This window comes from Balaenoptera physalus, assembly GCF_965194825.1.
Source record: "Balaenoptera physalus genome assembly, chromosome: 14".
NCBI lineage: Eukaryota > Metazoa > Chordata > Mammalia > Artiodactyla > Balaenopteridae > Balaenoptera > Balaenoptera physalus.
This window is the reverse complement of record NC_138893.1, coordinates 58,847,852-58,867,510: the sequence shown is the minus strand read 5'-3', so window position 1 is coordinate 58,867,510 and position 19,659 is coordinate 58,847,852. Positions and strand designations below refer to the sequence as shown.

Sequence of the window (19,659 nt, the reverse complement as noted above, 5' to 3'; positions counted from 1 at the left end):
TTTTTTGGCTGTGTTGGGTCCTCGTTTCTGTGCGAGGGCTTTCTCTAGCTGCGGCAAGCAGGGGCCACTCTTCATCGCAGTGCGCGGGCCTCTCACTGCCGGGGCCTCTCTTGCTGCGGAGCACAGGCTCCAGACGCGCAGGCTCAGCAGTTGTGGCCCACGGGCCCAGTCGCCCCGCGGCATGTGGGATCCTCCCAGACCAGGGCTCGAACCCGTGTCCCCTGCATTGGCAGGCAGACCCTCAACCACTGCGCCACCACGGAAGCCCAATTGTTTTTTAAATGACATATCAAAACTTATGAAAAACAACTAGAGGCAAATTTATAATTTTAAAGCATGTGTTAGAAAAGAGGAAAGACTGAAAATCAATGAGAGAAACATCCTAACATCCATCTCAAGAAATTACAAAAACCTACCAAATGAAGATAAATAGAAGATGGAAGATAACAAAATTAATGAACTAGAAATAATACATACAATAGAAAATATCAACCAAGCCAAAATGTGTGTGCTTTAAAAAAATGAATAAACTTATCAAATCTTGGAGATATTAGTCAACTAAAAAAAAAAAAAAGAGATGGGGACTTCCCTGGTGGTGCAGTGGTTAGGAGTCTGCCTGCCAATGCAGGGGACACGGGTTCGAGCCCTGGTCCAGGAGGATCCCACATGCTGCGGAGCAGCTAAGCCCATGCGCCACAACTACTGAGCCTGCGCTCTAGAGCCCTCGAGCCACAACTACTGAAGCCTGCGCGCCTAGAGCCCGTGCTCTGCAACAAGAGAAGCCACCACAATGAGAAGCCCGTGCACTGCAGCGAAGAGTAGCCCGCACTCGCCACAACTAGAGCAAGCAACAAAAACCCAACACAGCCAAAAAATAAAGAAAATTTTTTAAAAAAATTTTAAAAAAAGAGATGAATTAAATAAATTCCTAAAAAATAAGACTTAGAAAAACTGATACAGAAGGTATAGTAAATTTGCAGTCTACTAACAATTTAAAAGTCTGACTCTGTAATTAAAAACCTTGTAACCCTACAAGGCTCACAGAAAGTTGGCTCACAGGAAAATATTACCAAAGAATATACACAAAGAGTGAACACGACCCAATTCATTTTATGATTCTGAAACCGTGTAGGACCCTACGGGGCCCTCCCAAGTATATATAAAGGCCTTTCTGTGTTCCCCATTTCTTGTTTGTAAGAAAAAGGCTTCAGCCTCCTAGACCTTCTCTGAGTTACAAAGGGCAGGTTCAAACAGCTAGTAATTAGAGAGAGGAGTGAGGGAACACAGAAAAATGATAATGCAGCAATGGGGCAGGGTCCTAGTTCCTCCTTGGCCAATGTTCATAGCAATCTGATACATACCTCTGAGTTCTTTGACAGGAACTATGGCCCCCACCCAGGTGGAGGATGGTAACTACAGGCTAAACACAAGAACATGGACCCCAAACTGGCTGGAACTAGAAGGCTAATGATTGAGATTCCTGGAACACCACCCAGTTACCTCACCACCAACCAATCAGAGGAGAGTTACACTCCCTGCAACCCTCCTCCCAAATTTTGCCTATAAAACCTTCTTCCCTGAAACCCACTGGGGAGTTCAGGTCTTCTGAGCATGAGCCACCCATTCTCCTTTCTTGGCCCTGCAATAAACTTTTTTCTCTGCTTGAAACTTCAGTGTTTCAGTTTGTTTGGCCTCACTGTGCATCAGGCATGTGAACTTGCTTTCGGTAACAATTCCATAATAGCTTTATTATCAAAACTTGAGAGACACTGCAAGAAAGAAAGTTACAAGCAAAACCTCAGTCCTGAACACAGACACAAGAAATCCTAAACAATATATTGGCAAAACAAACCTAGTAACTTATTTTTAAAGGCTGGGTTTGGTGCAGGGGGTTTTTACAAGAAACAAGGTAGGAGACTTTATTTATGAAGATAGAAAGCTACATTAAATTAGATTGTGCACAATAAGAAAACGAATGACCCAATTAAAAACTGGGCCAAAGATCTTAACAGACACCTTGTCGAAGAAGATACACAGTCGGCAAATTAGCAATATAAAAGATGCTTCATATCATATGTCATCAGGGAAATGCAAATTGAAACAACAATGGAATACCACTACATACCTACTAGACTGGCCAAAATCCAGAAAATTGACAACACCAAATACTAGCAAGGATGTAGAGCAACAGGGACTCTTATTTATTGCTGGTGGGCATACAAAATGGTACAGCCACTTTGGAAGACAGTTTGGCAGTTTCTTACAAAACTAAACACACCCTAACCATAGGATTCAGCAATTGCACTTCTTGGTATTTGCCCAAAGGAGTTGCAAACTTATGTCCACACAAAAACCTACACATGGATGGTTATAACAGTTTCATTCATAATTGCCAAAACTTGGAAGCAACCAATACGTTCCTCAGTAGGCGAATGGATACATAAACTGTGGTCCATCCAGACAATGGAATATTATTCAGTGCTAAACAAGAATAAGCTATCACGCCATGAAAAGACACAGAGGAACCTTAAATGCATGTTGCTAAGTGAAAGAAGCCAGTCTGAATAGGCTACATACTGTGTGATTCCATACCATATGATATTCTGGAAAAGGTAAAACTATGGAGACAGCAAAAGGCTCAGTGGTTTCCTGGGGCTTGGGGTGGGAAGGAAAAAAGGATGAATAGGTGGAGCACAGGGAATTTTTAGGGCAGTGAAACTATTCTGTATGATACTATAGGGTAGATACATAACTTTATGCATTTGTCAAAATCCATAGACCTATACAACACATTGAATGAACCTTAATGTAAACTATGGACTTTAGTTAATAATAATGTATCAGTGTAGGTTCATCAATTGTAACAAATGTACCACTCTAGTAGGAGATGTTGATAATAGGGGAGGCTATGCATGTGTGAGGGCCAAGGGGTATATGGGAAATCTCTGTTCTTTCCACTCAGTTGTGCTAAGAACCTAAAACTGCTCTAAAAAATAAAGCTTATTTTAAAAAATTAGACTGCAGTATTGATGAAAAGATAGAAATATCAGAAAATATAAGTATAGAGAGCCCAGAAACAGACCCATACACTTATGGAAATTTGATTTATGACAAAGATAACATGGCAGAGTGGTGGAGAAAGGCTATTACTTACAATAAATGGTCCCAGCACAATTGTAAATCCATTTATAATAAAAGAAACATAACCCCCTAATTCACACCATACAGAAAAATGATTTCGAGGTAAACTGTAGATCTAAATGCAAAGGCCAAAAATAAAGCTCCTAGAAGGTAATGAAGAGAATATTTTCATGGTTTAAGGAAAAGGAAAGACTTCTTAAGTCTGACACACAAAATGGTAACTATCAAGGAAAACTCTGACAAATTTGAATAAATTAAAATCAAGACACCTTTAAGATAGTAAGAAGATAACCCATGGAGTGGGAGAAGTTATTAATATTATTTATAACTGACAAAGTGCTCATTTCTAATGTACATTTAAAAAGAAAATTATCCCTACAAATGAATGAGAAAACATCAGACGACTCAACAGAAAAATGAACAAGAAATTTGAACAGGTACTATATGAAAAGTCTATCCAAAATGCTGATAACCATATACAGACACGTGAAACCTCATCAAAGATCAGAAAAATGCAAATTAAAGTCATATGAGGTACTACTATAAACCTACTAGAAGGGCTAAAACTAAAAACAATTTTAAAAAAAAACTTGACAATACAAGCTATTGGTCAGGATGGGAAGCAAAAGGAATTCTCACCCACTACTGGTGGAGGGTGTAAATTGGAAGAACCACTCTGGAAAACAGTTTGGTATAACTACTAAAATTGAAAATATGCAGACCTTATGACCCAGGAATTCCAATTCTAGATATATATCCCACATAAATGAGTGTAAGCGTACACATGGTGCAAGAATGTTCCTTGCACCATTATTTACAATCGCTTCAAACTGGAATAAGCTAATGTCCATCAATAGTAAACTTGATAAAGTGTGATGTGTTCATACAATGAACTATTATAACACAATAAAAACGAACAAGATAAAGCTACACACTGAACCTAGGTGAATCTTACAAACCTAATGTTGAGCTAAATAAAGCAAACCTGGAACACTTTAAAAAAGATGGTTCCATTTAAAATAGCTGATATTTAGTGTGATAATTTCTAGGTCCATCCATATCGCTGCAAATGGCATTATTTCATTCTTTTTTATGCCTGAGTAATATCATGCTAAGTGAAGTAAGTCAGAGGGAGAAAGATAAATATCATCTGATATCACTTCTTTGTGGAATCTTAAAAATGATACAAATGAACTTATTTACAAAACAAAAACAGACTCACAGACATAGAAAACAATCTTACAGTTACCAAAGGGGAAAACGAGGGAGGGGGTATATTAGGAGTTTGGGATTAGCAGATACACACTACTATATGTAAAATAGATAAACAACAAGAACCTACTGAATAGCACAGGGAACTATATCCAATATCTTGTAATAACCCATAATGCAAAAGAATCTGAAAAAGAATATATATATACATACATATAACTGAATCACTTTGCTGTACACCTGAAACTAACACAACATTGTAAATCAACTACAATAAAGAAAAAAAAAAAAAGATTGAGTTCTGACCCTATAGAAAGTGTTCTAGTTAACAACACTTGTAAGAGAACAAAGCATAGAGAAATTTAACATCTACACAAACCAACAGGACAAACTGACTGATAAGAGTGTATACCTCAGTGTAATTTGGGGAAGAAATAAATTACACTGCTCATGCTGCAGTACCATATGTCACGTAGAGCTGCGGGGGTCAGGAAGATGCAGTGATCATAATGAAAAAAGTTATTACGCATGAGTGAATTCCCTCATGTTGTGTCTGGAAGATGTTATGCCTGGCAGTAGGGGACTAGTGGGAATAAAAGTTTTAAGTTCTTTTTCTGTATCCTTAAAATAAATCAGAAGTCGAACAACAAAATAAATAAAATAGCCCATACTAATCCATACTGTTTAGGGATGCATTCCTAAGTGGAATATAAATAAATATGTTTTCTTTTAAAAAATGAGGCTGTTTTACAGAGTAGTTATCATTAGGGAGAAGGGAAAAAATGATTGGGAGGGGGTACAAAGAAGACTTAAAGGGTACAGGCAACATTCTATTTTTAGTGGTTGTGTGGGTTCATTTTGCATTAAATTATAGAGGTATACACTTTAATGTGTACACTGTGACAGACAGAATCTAGGGTGAGCCCATGATTCCCATGCTTTCTGTGGGTGGGTCCTGTGACTTGATTTTAATCAAGAGAACATGCCAAAGGTAACAGAATGTAGGTGACTGTGTGTGTGTACATGATTACGTTACATAAAACTAGCCCATCTCACCAGGAGTCTCTCTCTCTCTGTTGCTTTCTTTGAAGAAGAAATCTGCCATATTGTGAGCTGCCATATGGAAAGGGCCAGGCAAGAAGGAGCTGAAGGTAGCCTCTGGCCAAAGCTGAAAAGAAATTGAGGCCCTCAGCCCAACAGCCTGCGAGGAACTGAACACTCCCCAAAACCACATTAGCTTGAATGCTGAGGCTTCCCCAGATGAGTCTCACATAAAACAGCACAAAGAGATAAAGAGATAAAAACATGGAAAAGTAAAGAGGCAAGAAAAATTACATGAGTTCCAAAAATGTCTGTCGGGAATTCATGGAAGAGAGAGCAGAGACAAGAAGGGAGAAACAATATGTTTAAGATACAATGTTTTGTTCTGTTTAGTTTTTTGAATTTTTATTTTATATTGGAGTATAGTTGATTTACAATGTTGTGCTAGTTTTAGGTGTACAGTAAAGTGATGCAGATATATATATGTATATGCCTAAGAAGAAAGATGAAGGAAATAGGACTACAGCATAATGTTGTTCTCAAATCTGATTCTCTTTTCCCTGGGCAATGCCTGCACCTGGGATAAGAATGTTTGGCAGCATTCCAGGGAATCTATTTGCCTTTCTTCCTTGATCCCATGTCCTGTAGCTTCTACTAAAGATGCTTTCAGTTGTTCCTGAGAACCAGGATAGAGAGTGCTTTTTTGGAAAGAGATAGACTCTGATGGCAGAGTCCACTATATCAGCTCCTCCTGGGCAAAATAACAAACTATCCTTAGGAGTGTTATGAAGAGCCCCACTCCATGAGTGAGAAAATAGAAAAGAAAGTCCAAATGAAATAAATCGAGGCCATAGCATAGAATGCATGGCACCACAGAAAGAGTAGGGAGAAATAGAAGGAAAGCAGGGAGGAAAGAAGCAGAGAGCAACATAAAAGCAAAGTGAAAGAAGAAAGTGAGGGAACAAAGAGAAGAAATGATTAGAAAGCTGACAACGACAAGCAGACAGCGAGCGAATGGTCCCCAGTGAGAGTAGGTCACCTCCAAGATGACAGCCCAAGGGGCAACACGATCAGTAAATCTTTGGGAACTGATTGCTCCATAGGAGAAACCAACAGAGATGGCTAACAGGTGAGGAGATGGAGTACGGAGAGAGACCAAGACCCTCTTCTTTGGCTTATCAGTTTTTGCCAGCTCCCTATTGATCTAAGTACAAAATGCAGTGTTTGTGCAGGTCTGCCTGTAGATATAATGGCATAACATGTTAGGAGTCAATTTTGTATAATTCTTTATGTATAGAGAGTAGAAAAGAATGACTCATAGTTCTATAAATGTATACATTCTCATGAAACAATTCTAGAAATACTGAATAGTAGAAAAAAAGACAATAAAAAAGTATCCAAATCCCACCTACTGGAGATTAGCATTGCTACCACATGGTAGACATCATTTCAGGTAAATCAGATAAATATATCTATATCTATATCTATCCATATACACACACATATATATATAAACATATATATATACAAGCACACATATCTGTCTAAGTACACACACACACACATACACATATATGTCACACACATAACTGTATGCATGGTTGGATGAACAGAAGGATGTACACAGAGAGATACAAAACAAATAGATAAAAGATAGAGGAAGCAAGCAAGCAAAAATAAAAGACAAAGGAAGGAAGGAAAGAAGGGAGGGAGGGAGGGAAGGAAGAGAGAGAGAAAGAAAGAAAACTTTTGCAAAACGAACTTACACTACCTGCTGTTTTCATTAAAATATTTCCAGGGAGTCACATTATCTAATGTGGATACAGCAAAAATTAAGATTGCTAAGACACAGAACATTACTCACCACTCAGTTCTACAAGGGTTAAGTCAGAACCCACTGCAGCTGACCACCCACAGCAAACCCAGAAAGGAATTCAGGATGAAAAACAGGATGAGGCACTCTGTGCTTCCGGAGAAGCAAGCCCTTAAACAGTTAGATGCATACTTCAGGAAGAATTTCAGTGACCCCAGATTCTCGCACCTTCCCATACACAGAAAAGCATTAAAATCATTAGTCTGAGATATCTGTTCCTCATGATTAGCAGCAATCTTTTACTAAGATGTATGCTTGATTGCATGAATTTCCTAACCAAAAATCATGTATAAACTGGTTCCTCCCCTACCTTCTTGGAGCAGTTTCCTCAGAGCTACTGAGTAGCTGTCTCTCAGGCTCTAGTCCTCAGCAAGACCCTGAATAAAACTTAAACTCACAAATCTTACGCTGTCTTTTTTTAAAGTCAACACTAAGCATTTCTTTAACTTGCACATATACAACCATACACTTATATAAAGAGAGAGAGAAAGAGACAGAGAAGAAAATTAAAAATTTACATAGTGCAGACATTTCAACTTACCTTCCCTTTCACTTAAGGAGCATGAGAGACATTTCTATCTGTTCCTCATTCACAGTCAACGACAATGTACCTCTGTAGTGCAAGTATCTCGCTGAACTGAATACGAGCTTTGGCATTCAAGAGGAGATACTGTTTGCATAATATGCCTCCAAACACAAACTTACTACCTTACCTAGTACTCTAATGAGGAAACAATGATTTTTTCCAAAGCTGGAGATTAAATTGGCCATGCTGAACTTACTAAGCAAAAGTGGCCTTCACTGCCACACACTTTCTGAGGAGATTTTCAAAGAAAATTTTGATTACATGTAATATTCACATTCTGGGATCATGTTAAAACCTATCTCTTAAGCAAGATAAAAATTTTCAGTGTTCTTGAAATTTGCTGGAAGGTACCAAAGAACAACTGAAAAATTACTAAATCTCAAATCAATATTTCTGAGAGTTAATTTATAAAAAGGAATCCAAACAAAAAGACATAGAGTTATTTTTTTAAACTATGCTAAGATTCTTTTTTAATTACTTATTTTAAGTTTAGTTAATGCCTAGTCATTCCCTTCTTGAAAGATATGGAAATTAACACCATACTTTCTCCCACGATCCCTCCCTCAATTCCCACTTTGTATTAGTTACACAATTATTTTACATTGTCAAAGTTTATAATATTACAGTCTGTTCTGTGGTCGTATTCCTCATAGCTGTTTGGTCTCTAATTCCATGAGTTTCACCACTACTCCACAAATCATGACATCGTCATCTGTCTCTTGATGTGTTACATTTTGTCATCCTGTAGACTTTTCAAGATTGGATCACAGATACCACATGATTTAGAATGTCTGTTTTACAACTTTCCACTTGCATAACCAAGCCACTTGATATTGGTAGATACTGTTCCATTGTCTTCAGACACTGACTGATCCCATTAAGAAAGCTGGGATCAAACGTATTTTTCCCTTGTATAAGATCTAAATTTTCTCACCACTGAATTTTCCTTTATTCCTAAATTATAGTAATTTCTCCTAGATGTGCCTTAACTTCAGTTATTCTATATCAAGGTTGTTATTTTTTTCTTCCTAGGATAAACTGTGCCTTTTTTATCTGCAACTTCATGTTTTTATTTAGTTCAAAAAAGTTGTCTTCTATTATATTTTTACTCAATAATTTTTCCCTTATGTCAAGAGTTATGTTAGTATGCAATCAATATTCCTTGAATGCATAAATGATATGTTGGAATACTTTTTCTGTTCCATTTATTGTTCTCTTCTTCAGAAAATCAATTATAGTTTTGTTGATTATGCTTTCTCTGTCTTCCAATCTGACCACTTTTTTTATACCTTTCTTTCCTTTTTTTTTTTTTTTTTTTGGTCACACTGTAGGATCTCAGTTCTTCCACCAGGAACTGAACCTGGGCCCTCAGCAGTAAAAGCACTGAGTCCTAACCACTGGACCACCAGGGAATTCCCATATACCGTTTTTAATATCTCTGTCTTTTCCTTTTTGTCTTTGTGATTCCTCAAGCCTATTCACCACTTTTACCTCTGGCTGTGTTTTCAGCACTGCGTCCTTTATTCTTGTCGCTTCTGAAGTGTGCTTCATCTCTGTAATGATTTTGTTTTCTTGCACTTCTTCCCTAAATTCTACTGGCACACTATTCATTTCCTGCTTGATGTATTATAGTCTCTTCACAGAACCCTTTGAGCTCTCTTTTGGAAAACATAATGTAATTTCTTTAAAAATATATACACTTATTTGTCTGAACTCTTCCTTTTTGTGGGTAATTTTTTGGGGGTGATTCTTTTTGTGATGTATTTTTTTCTACCCTTTAAAATGAAAATAGTCAGTCTTCTTTAAATGGAGCCAACTATTAGCTAAGGAGTAATGTGGACAGGGGAGAGCGATCTAGAGCAATCCACAAAGTCAATTCAGGTTCATGGCTGTGGACACAGTCTCACTGAGTCTATCTCAATTTATATGGCGGGCTAGGAGCTCTGGTGCGTATGTTAAGCCAACAGTTCTAATCAGAATGAAAGGAAACAGCCATCTGGACACCTTCATCCACTTTGAAAGAGTGCTCATTGCCAACATTCCTGGCTGATGCAACATATAGATTACCAAAGAGACTGGAATATATACAGCCCCTGCTGTGGACCCGTCACTTTCAGCTACAGACAGACCCCTCTCTGTCTTTCTCCAGCCTTCCTTAGGAGTGAAAATTCACGGAGGTAACACTTCACCTCAGTGTTGTTCAGCATCGCAGTGGAATATTTTCTCCTCCCCAGTGAAATACTGAAATGGTAATGAAGACTGCTGGTGAATAATAGACCCAGGGATAGGCAGGGGCAAAATGAGTTAGAACCAAAAGATGTGTAACTGAAAGGGATGCTTGGGAGAGGGGGAAAGGGGATGACTCATACTCAGAATCATGCAGGAGGCAGAGTTAAGCGTATAAGAAATTCTAGTACTGGGATTTAGAGCTTGAGTACTGCAGAATTTCAGAACTGATCTGTGCCACTGGTTAGACAATCAATTAAGCTCTGATTACGCACATTTATCCTCCTGACTCATATTTCTAGTACCTACATGGAAAAGCCAAAAGCTGAGGAAGGATTCAAATCACAGCCCTGACTGCTCTGCTCCTTCCCAAGTGCTTCCTCTTGCCATTCCTAGGAATTCAGAAGCCCCAACTGATTCAGACCAGGAGCTGAGAAGCCGGGTGGGGGTGGGGGGCGTTGTGGATGGGGACATCAAGGTGGAGAAGGAAGAGGATGTGGTTGAAATCTGCCAGAGGGCAAGTCCAGAGGTGGGAGACCTAATGCTTTGCCCTGGGAGGATGTCCCCCCTTTGACTCTGAGGGTTAGTGCCACTGTCCATCAAGTCCTTTCTAGGTTATGAGTAGGTGAAAAACAGCTTCCCTGCTCTCCTTTATCCTGCTGCTGTTTGGATGGATTTAGACAAGAGGAATATCCTCGACTCTGATCTCAGCTCTACCATTTACTTCCTTACTCCCAGGGTAAGCTTCGACACTCTAACCTCTCTGGACCTCAGTTTCCTCATATGTGAGAGGTACAGTCTACTGTGTATAAAATAAATAGGCTACAAGGATATACTGTACAGGGAATATGGCCAATATTTTATAATAATTATAAATGGAGTACAATCTCTAAAAATTGTGAATCACTATCTTGTACACCTGAAATTTATATAATATTGTAAAGCAAATGTATCTCAATAAAAAAAAGAATTAAACTCGCAAAAAAAAAAAAAGGAATGTCAGTGAGGCTTTTCTTTTAGAGATGCCATCATTGCCCGTGAGAACTATTAACCTGGGTCTCCATAGGGCATTCCTCACTTAGTGACCTGTGTCCTGTCATAGCATAGAAGATATTCTGGGAATCTAAAGAATTATAGGATGAGTCTTTAGGTTTGGGACATTTGAGAGAAATCTGGGGCAGTTTGGGGCAGGTTGCAGTTGGGGCCATTTTACTGTTGCATTGAATATAAGGGGGTTTTTCCCCCCTGTTTTTCATTCTTTTTGCTACTTTAGGTGAGTTTTAAGGGAGGAAAGAGGAGTAAAAATGCTTTTACAAGTATTTAACCAGAAACTCCCTAAGTTTGGCTTAAATATTTAGCACATTTTGATTACAATTCACAGTGTATGTGCAGAGGGAGTTTGGGGGTTTAGAGCATTGAGTTTCAAGTCAGTTTAAACACTACCCCTATCACTCATGAGATCTTGGACCAGTGACTTAATCTCTCTATGCCTCAGTTTCTCCATAGGAAAAAAATGGAGATAATAAAATCTTAATGATAAGCTTATTTGGGGGCTTAAATAAAATAACTCATTTTAAACATTGAGCAAATAGGAGGGGAACCAAAAAAATACTACTTAACTGTTATTATAAATTTGCCTTAAAAGTGCCAGCTTAAAGTAACAATGAAGTATTGATTGATTTGCCAAACCTAAATCTGGATAGACCCTACTAATGCTCAAGTGTTTATACCTATTGTACATCCAAGTAAGAAAATACAGCATTCTTTTCCCTGAAGGAACAATATGCGACACTTTCTTGTAGTTCTATCCCACAAATGTATCAGTGGGATAGAGTACCAACCCGTGATGGAAGCATGCATGGCACTTCACAAGGCAAGTGTGTAGTCATTATTATCTTTGATGGTGCAGTAACACTCTGAGTCAGACATTATAATTACCACTATGTAGATAAGGAATAGAAGTGGCTTGTCTGAGATCTCACAGTAAGGGTCTCAACTTGGAACTTCTCTCTTTTTGTCCTCACTTTGACCCATGGACCCTCATCAGACAGGTGCACAAGGAACATGAGTCACCCTCTGCCTCCCGCAGGTATTGGAGAAAATAAAGTACCAAAACAGACAGAGGTGGCGCACCTCTCCTCTTTATAGCCATGCAGTTTAGGAAAGCTTAGAATGAGTGAATAGAAATTTTCTCAAGTCCTATATAGAATAAGGTAATGTATAGAAGGAAGAAAAGGAAGGAAGGAAGGCTACTTCTGCCCTAAGAATATAAGTTGCCAATCTTATACTCTCACAGACCTGTATTATTTAAGAATTTTATTTTCTACAATCTCTGTGAAAGCAACTTACAGTCATGCTTGACATTATCAATTGATTTCAAACTTAACTTCCCCCTGGTATCTGAAAAAAGGATGAAGCCTGAAGAGATGACAGCAAGAGATATTAGGAATGTAAGCATACAAATTGCTCAATATCGGGCTATCATTGGGAGCTGAGCATTGTTTCACTGATGGGAGACTGGCTAGGGAAGCAGTGACTGTGGATTAAAGAAAGAGCTTTATAACTGTCTTCTCCTCTGTCTATAAACAGCAGGTGAGCATCCGGAGCAGATATTTGTCTGTTACAATAGATGGAACAGTTCTTTAAGTCATGCCTTTATGGAGATGCCAACAATTTTATGAGAATGACTAATCCCAATTTGCAACAAGATCCATGTACAGTTTTACAATACAGTTAACTTAAGCACATGGACAGGCAGAGAATATTTAAATGGGTTTTCCCCCAAAAGATGCTCTCTCCCTAGTTCTTCTACCCATGTTAGTCCACGTCCCTCTTCTGATTCATTTTACAGCATAAAGGAAGTTTCATTTCTTAGCTTTGGGGAAAGAAACATAACTCCCAGATTGAGTTTAAGTTGAAAACAGGGATCACTATTAAACATCCTCTGTGGAGGTCAGCAGCTTTAAATGTGTAACTGCCCACTAATCATGCTCATTAATCAGGAAGGCTAACTACAGAATAGCTGCAAACAAAGAAAAGCTCTCAGTGAGGAAGATCTGTTTAGGACACCTAACGACACTTTTGCTGGGGGACTTCTCTAAAAACAGCTAAGGAAATAAGCTAGAGAAACACAATATTCAATAGGTCAGCCTTTCTATTAGTGGAACTTGCATGTTTTTATCTTTATCTTTTTATCTCTTAAACTAAGGAAACAACGTCTCAGAAGATAATTAGGCATCAGAGGCACCATGAAGCCATTCATCTTCAAAGCTTCTGCCTGGCAATTTGATACAATGTTGAGACAACTTCAGTTTCTTAATTTCCTTCATATAGTTATCACTTAAATAATTGAAACAAATTTTCTAATTCATATCCTTCCCTATTCATTCATAATTACCCAATCAATTGAAGTACTTTCCTGTAATTACAACCATAATATAATAAGTGCTATAATCAGATAAGTTTAAAGTTTAATCAACTCAGACTTCTATGTCTATGGAAATGTTTTAGTAATCTAAATTAAAATCACCTCCGATAATTCACGCACTCCTCTCAATGGTATTTGGTAGTTCAAGGAGGGGCATGGTGTTAGCATTCAATGGCTTTGTATTGTATTGAGCAACAGTTATTTTCTTTAAGCACAACATAAATTACATTTTAATATCTCTACAGATTTCCATATTGACAAGAAGAAAGCAAAGCAAATTTACTAAATAAATTTGAACGGGATGGTCTAGTGTTATTATATCTCCATATTTTAAGGACACGACTTTGCTTGCTTAAAAGCCATCTGATGAAATTCTAGTGCCTGTATTTTGAAGGGCAGGTAAGCTCAATCTCATTAGAGTCCGTGGTGACACAGTCTAGGAAAGCATATTCAAACTGCACTTTAGGAATAATCCACTTTGTTGTAAAAATCCATTTATAATATAAATACATACACACACACACACACACACACACATACACACATACACATATATTCAGGTCTACAGAGCTATTGGAGGCAAAAGTCTACTAAATTAGGAAGCCACTTCTGCAGACAGTCTCTCAGTACACAGTGATATCAATACTGTGAATTGATTGATGCTTTTTTCCAGTTATACATTCTATGCAGAAAATTATAAGGGAAAAGAATAGGCTGTAAATCGCATTTACTCTTAAAAATATACTTACCATTAACATTTTGAAAATATAGAATAGTGTAAAAAAGGAAATAAAAATCGTCTATAATGTCAATATTCAGTGATAACCACTTTAACAGTTTGATATACATACATACACAAGGACTTACACATATAAGCTTTTCTTCAATTGGGATTTTACTACTATATATGCAAATGCAGCTTCTTACCTGGAAGTTTTCACTTGAAATTGTGCCATTAATTTTCTTTTTGTATTATGTACGGTCAGGCCACTCAAGATGGCTGTTCTCTTGCTCTCAGAACATGCCCTGCCCGACCAGTGCCTGCTTCTCCTGTATCTTACTCACCCGACTGACCTTCCTATGTACTTGCCCCAGGCCCCAGCTGGTGATTGTTCTTATCAAAGGGGCCGTGAGGGGCGTGCCCCTCTTCTGGTTTCTTTGGTAACTAATGAGCCCACCTGACATCAATTCCCCTATAACTGGTAACCTTTCCCCCGCCAACCCCCAGCGAAGACTGTTGCCATGTCCTGCCCTCCACTGCAGTCTGATACACACAGTGGGGTGTCGCTCCAGGACCTTGCTCCAGACGTGTAAGCTCCCCCCCTCCATTAAACCACTGATGTCTCTGTTGCTGACTCCGGGCTCTTTCTTTGGTCTTGAAGCTGGGCAAGCACAGGCCTCATAGGCCTGCGGGGTGCAGACCAACATATTACTAACTATATTTCCAAAACGTGTTTATTGTTAATGGCTGTTAGACTATAAGCTCCATAAGCATAGGGACTATCTTGTTCGTATAACCAGTAAAAAGTATGCCATAATTTATTTAACCATTTTCCTATTGTTTGACATTTAGGTGGTTTCCAAATTTTCACTCTCATAAATATTACAGTATTCTTAATGTATGACTTTTCCCAGTCTTTCCCCTTTACTTGACAGCTGTTTTGTTTCTATCTCTCTCCCACCCTCAGAGGGGAGCTCTATTTTGCCTGTTAAGTCTCTGAGCTTTTGTGATGCAGATTTAGAAGGAAAGAGGTGAAGCTGAAGTTGAAGAACAAGAGGTGTGTGGGCGCTAGCAGTGGAAGAGGGATTTTCTGAGAATTTTGGAGCACAAGATGTGGGAGTAGCTATGTGAGAGAATTAGATGGGAGGCAAAAAGTATTGCAGTGGTCCGTGTAGCCTCTTCACTGTGTTCTTAAAATGTAAGTACAGAAATTGAAGTGAATCAGGTGGGTTTCTTTGCCTGCCCAACATTCATCCTTTAGGATTAGGGAGTCCTAACTTCTGAAACAAACAGCCCCCAAATCTCAGTGGTTTAACATCATTAAAGGTTAGGATTTGCTCATGTCACTGTCCATTGGGGTGTTCAGTGGCTGAACTTCAGGTGGTGACACAGGAACTCAACTCCTTCCATGCGGTGGATCTGACATCCCACAGGGTCTCCCGAGTCTTGGACTGGTCCTTCTACATCCTGCCTGGAGGTAAAGAAGCAGAGAGAGCACCAGGGACTCTGCAGGAGGTTTAATGGGCCAGACTTGGAGGTGGAGTACATCGCTTTTGCTCCGTTCTGTTTTCCTGAATTCAGTCAGGTAGCCCCCATCTAGCTGCAAGGGAAATTGAGAATGTAGTTTATTGTGTCCCCGAGATGGCTAGTCTCTGTTATCACTTCCTATTCTCTGAAGTCTTGATAAAACTCTTACTCAAGGTATCTGTGTCCTCTTGGCCAAATGGTAGACAGGGCCCAAGTAAGGCTATTCGGAATCTCCTTCCTTCCCAATTATTTGAATCTTGAGTAAAGTGACAAAAAGATGGAAAACATTTGGGACTGGTTCATTCTGATGACAGTGCCCTGTAATAACCATTCCTTTGTTCCTGCAAGGGGGACCACCGTAGCCTGGGAACTGTCTTTTACAAGAACTAGATATTCTACTTTTCCTTCATATCCATAATCTACCCACATCCTTACAACAAATTCCTTTGCTGCCTAAGTTAGCTACAGCTATTTGTTGTTGCTTATAATCAAAGGACCCTAACTAATACAGAACTTGAACTCTCTTTGAATTATGTTCCTTTGTTATTATTACTAATCTGTGTTTCTTCACTCATAGTACCACTTTTGGATGATGGCTTTATAAATGTTACAGAAATAATGTTGAGATAAACTGATTTGTACATAAATCTTTACCTTATTTCCAATTATTTCCCTAAACCAAATGCCTAGACCAAATATATTTTTAAAAAGCATTTTAACCCTAATTATGTATTTCATTTAAAGACCTATACAAAATCTTTTCATATCATAAACATTCCATTTCAGCTTCAGAAATTGTGTTTTCATCATTATAAGTAATAGCAAACACAAGAAAGCACGCATCACACAGCCTAGCGTTAAAGTTAGGTTGATGAATCTAATCATAAGTGAGGAAATCCTTCCAGAAACTTTAGATACAGTGTGAGTTTTCTAGAAAGCTGTGTCCTCAGTTGCAATAGGATGGCAAGAAAAGTTGTGCCGTATCATTAGTGAGCCTTCAGTCGCTTATTTGCTTTTGGTCATGGTCAATTCAGATCTCAGTTTCAGTGGAAGCCATTCTTGGTCCCCTCTCTTTTATTCTTGTCTCTTTTCCTCCACACTGGGACGTCTCTTAACCTCCATGAAGCACCAGGCCACTAAGTTCTGCCCACATAAGTCAGTCAGGTCTTTATGAAATTGCCCATGAGGTTTTGCTGTTGCATGAAGACAAATTCTTTCATAGAGGGTTGGTTTGTCTTCTTGGTTTAAGAAAGAAAATGGGAAAATCTGGCATACAGATATTCATGTATCTCAAAAAGAAAGATAAAGACAATTTTTCTTTTTAATTTCCAAAAAGAGGAAAAGCTTGTTTGAGCCCTGCATACCTTGGGCAATTCTTTTTTTTTTTTTTTTTTTTTTATCTACAGCATTACACTTTATTGACATATAATAACCAACTTTTAATAACACTTTATCATTGTAAAGATCTCACCCTTACTTTTTTTTTTTTAATATCTTTATTGGAGTATAATTACTTTACAATGGTGTGTTAGTTTCTGCTTTATAACAAAGTGAATCAGTTATACATATACACATGTCCCCATATCTCTTCCCTCTTGAGTCTCCCTCCCTCCCACCCTCCCTATCCCACCCCTCTAGGTGGTCACAAAGCACCGAGCTGATCTCCCTGTGCTATGCAGCTGCTTGCCACTAGCTATCTGTTTTACACTTGGTAGTGTATATATGTCCATGCCACTCTCTCACTTTGTCGCAGCTTACCCTTCCCCCTCCCCAGGTCCTCAAGTCCATTCTCTAGTAGGTCTGTGTCTTTATTCCCGTCTTGCCCCTAGGTTCTTCATGACCTTTTTTTTTTTTTTTTTTCTTAGATTCCATATATATGTGTTAGCATACGGTATTTGTTTTTCTCTTTCTGACTTACTTCACTCCGTATGACAGACTCTAGGTCCATCCACCTCACTACCAATAACTCAATTTTGTTTCTTTTTATGGCTAATATTCCATTGTATATATGTGCCACATCTTCTTTATCCATTCATCTGTTGATGGACACTTAGGTTGCTTCCATGTCCTGGCTATTGTAAATAGAGCTGCAATGAACATTTTGGTACATGACTCTTTTTGAATTATGGTTTTCTCAGGGTATATGCCCAGTAGCGGGATTGCTGGGTCGTATGGTAGTTCTATTTTTAGTTTTTTAAGGAACCTCATCTCATAGCGTTGTGGTTGGAAAAGATACTTGATACGATTTCAATTTTCTTAAATTTACTGAGGCTTGATTTGTGACCCAAGATATGATCTATCCTGGAGAATGTTCCATGAGCACTTGAGAAGAATGTGTATTCTGTTGTTTTTGGATGGAATGTCATATAAATATCAATTAAGTCCATCTTGTTTAATGTATCATTTAAAGCTTGTGTTTCCTTATTTATTTTCATTTTGGATGATCTGTCCATTGGTGAAAGTGGGGTGTTAATGTTCCCTACTATAATTGTGTTACTGTCAATTTCCCCTTTTATGGCTGTTAGTATTTGCCTTATGTATTGAGGTGCTCCTATGTTGGGTGCATTAATATTTACAATTGTTATATCTTCTTCTTGGATCGATCCCTTGATCATTATGTAGTGTCCTTCTTTGTCTCTTGTAATAATCTTTACTCTACAGTCTATTTTGTCTGATATGAGAATTGCTACTCCAGTTTTCTTTTGATTTCCATTTGCATGGAATGCCTTTTTCCATCCCCTCACTTTCAGTCTGTATGTGTCCCTAGGTCTGAAGTGGGTTTCTTGTAGACAGCATATATACGGGTCTTGTTTTTGCATCCATTCAGCCAGTCTCTGTCTTTTGGTTGGAGCATTTAATCCATTTACATTTAAGGTAATTATCGATATGTATGTTCCTATTCCCATTTTCTTAATTGTTTTGGGTTTGTTATTGTAGGTCTTTTCCTTCTCTTGTGTTTCCTGCCTAGAGAAGTTCCTTTAGCATTTGTTTTAAAGCTGGTTTGGTGGTGCTGAATTCTCTTACCTTTGCTTGTCTGTAAAGGTTTTAATTTCTGTGTCGAATCTGAATGAGATCATTGCTGGGTAGAGTAATCTTCGTTGTAGGTTTTTCTCCTTTATCACTTTAAATATGTCCTGCCACTCCCTTCTGGCTTGCAGAGTTTCTGCTGAAAGGTCAGCTGTTAACCTTATGGGGATTCCCTTGTGTGTTATTTGTTGTTTTTCCCTTCCTTGGGCAATTCATATACAATAATATCCAACTGTGAAATTGGAATAACTGTCACTGGGTAAAATTTACCTCAGGTGTGGCCAACTCAGCCAAGTATTTTGTTATTGTTGTCCAACTTGTGCTGCTTGAAATACATTCTTTATCAAAATGTTAGCATAAAATGTTTAATTAGTATTTAACCCAAAATATAATATATATTTAAAGAAAAACAGGCACAAAATTAACTAACAATAGAAAATTTTAACAAAGCAATACAAAAGTATGAGTAAACACTTTTAATAAAATTAGACTGAAACAAGTCTTTCTTAACTTGAAACCAAAGCCAGAAGAAAATGAAAAAGCTTTTAAAAGCCACTTATCAAAAAGACCTGGTAGAATAATTTTGTGAGCAAATTTTAAACATCTATACGGAATAAATTTTGTTACTGAGCCCTGGAACAATTTAAAGAAAAAGGAAATATTCCAAATACATGGTATAAACAACATTACACTATTGCCAAATCTTACTAAACTAAAAGAAAGCTACTGACCAATCTCACTTATGAATATCAACCAAAAAATATCCTAAACAAAATGTTAGTAAATAGAATTGGATAAGACACTGAAAGGATAGTAGATCATGAATAAGTGTAATTCATTCTAGATTGCAAGGATAATTTGATATAAGTAAATAATTT

General features: G+C 38.0%; 1 protein-coding gene and 1 pseudogene across 4 annotated transcripts in view; both read right to left on the bottom strand.

Annotated features, from left to right (window-relative positions):
• The window catches only part of HTR7 (5-hydroxytryptamine receptor 7), a 680,316-nt gene that overhangs the window by 543,756 nt on the left and 116,901 nt on the right, over window positions 1–19,659 (bottom strand). The window contains exon 3 of one of the 3 annotated variants that reach the window (XM_082423801.1): window positions 12,319–15,827. The exons of the other annotated variants lie outside the window; for them this stretch is intronic. The gene's annotated coding sequence lies outside the window, so the exon portion shown is untranslated. Of the gene's footprint in view, window positions 1–12,318; window positions 15,828–19,659 lie in introns of those variants that run through there. 3 annotated transcript variants of the gene reach the window in all.
• LOC309642336 (heterogeneous nuclear ribonucleoprotein A1 pseudogene) overlaps window positions 1–19,659 on the bottom strand; it is a 178,652-nt pseudogene that overhangs the window by 62,393 nt on the left and 96,600 nt on the right. The gene's annotated exons all lie outside the window — the stretch shown is intronic.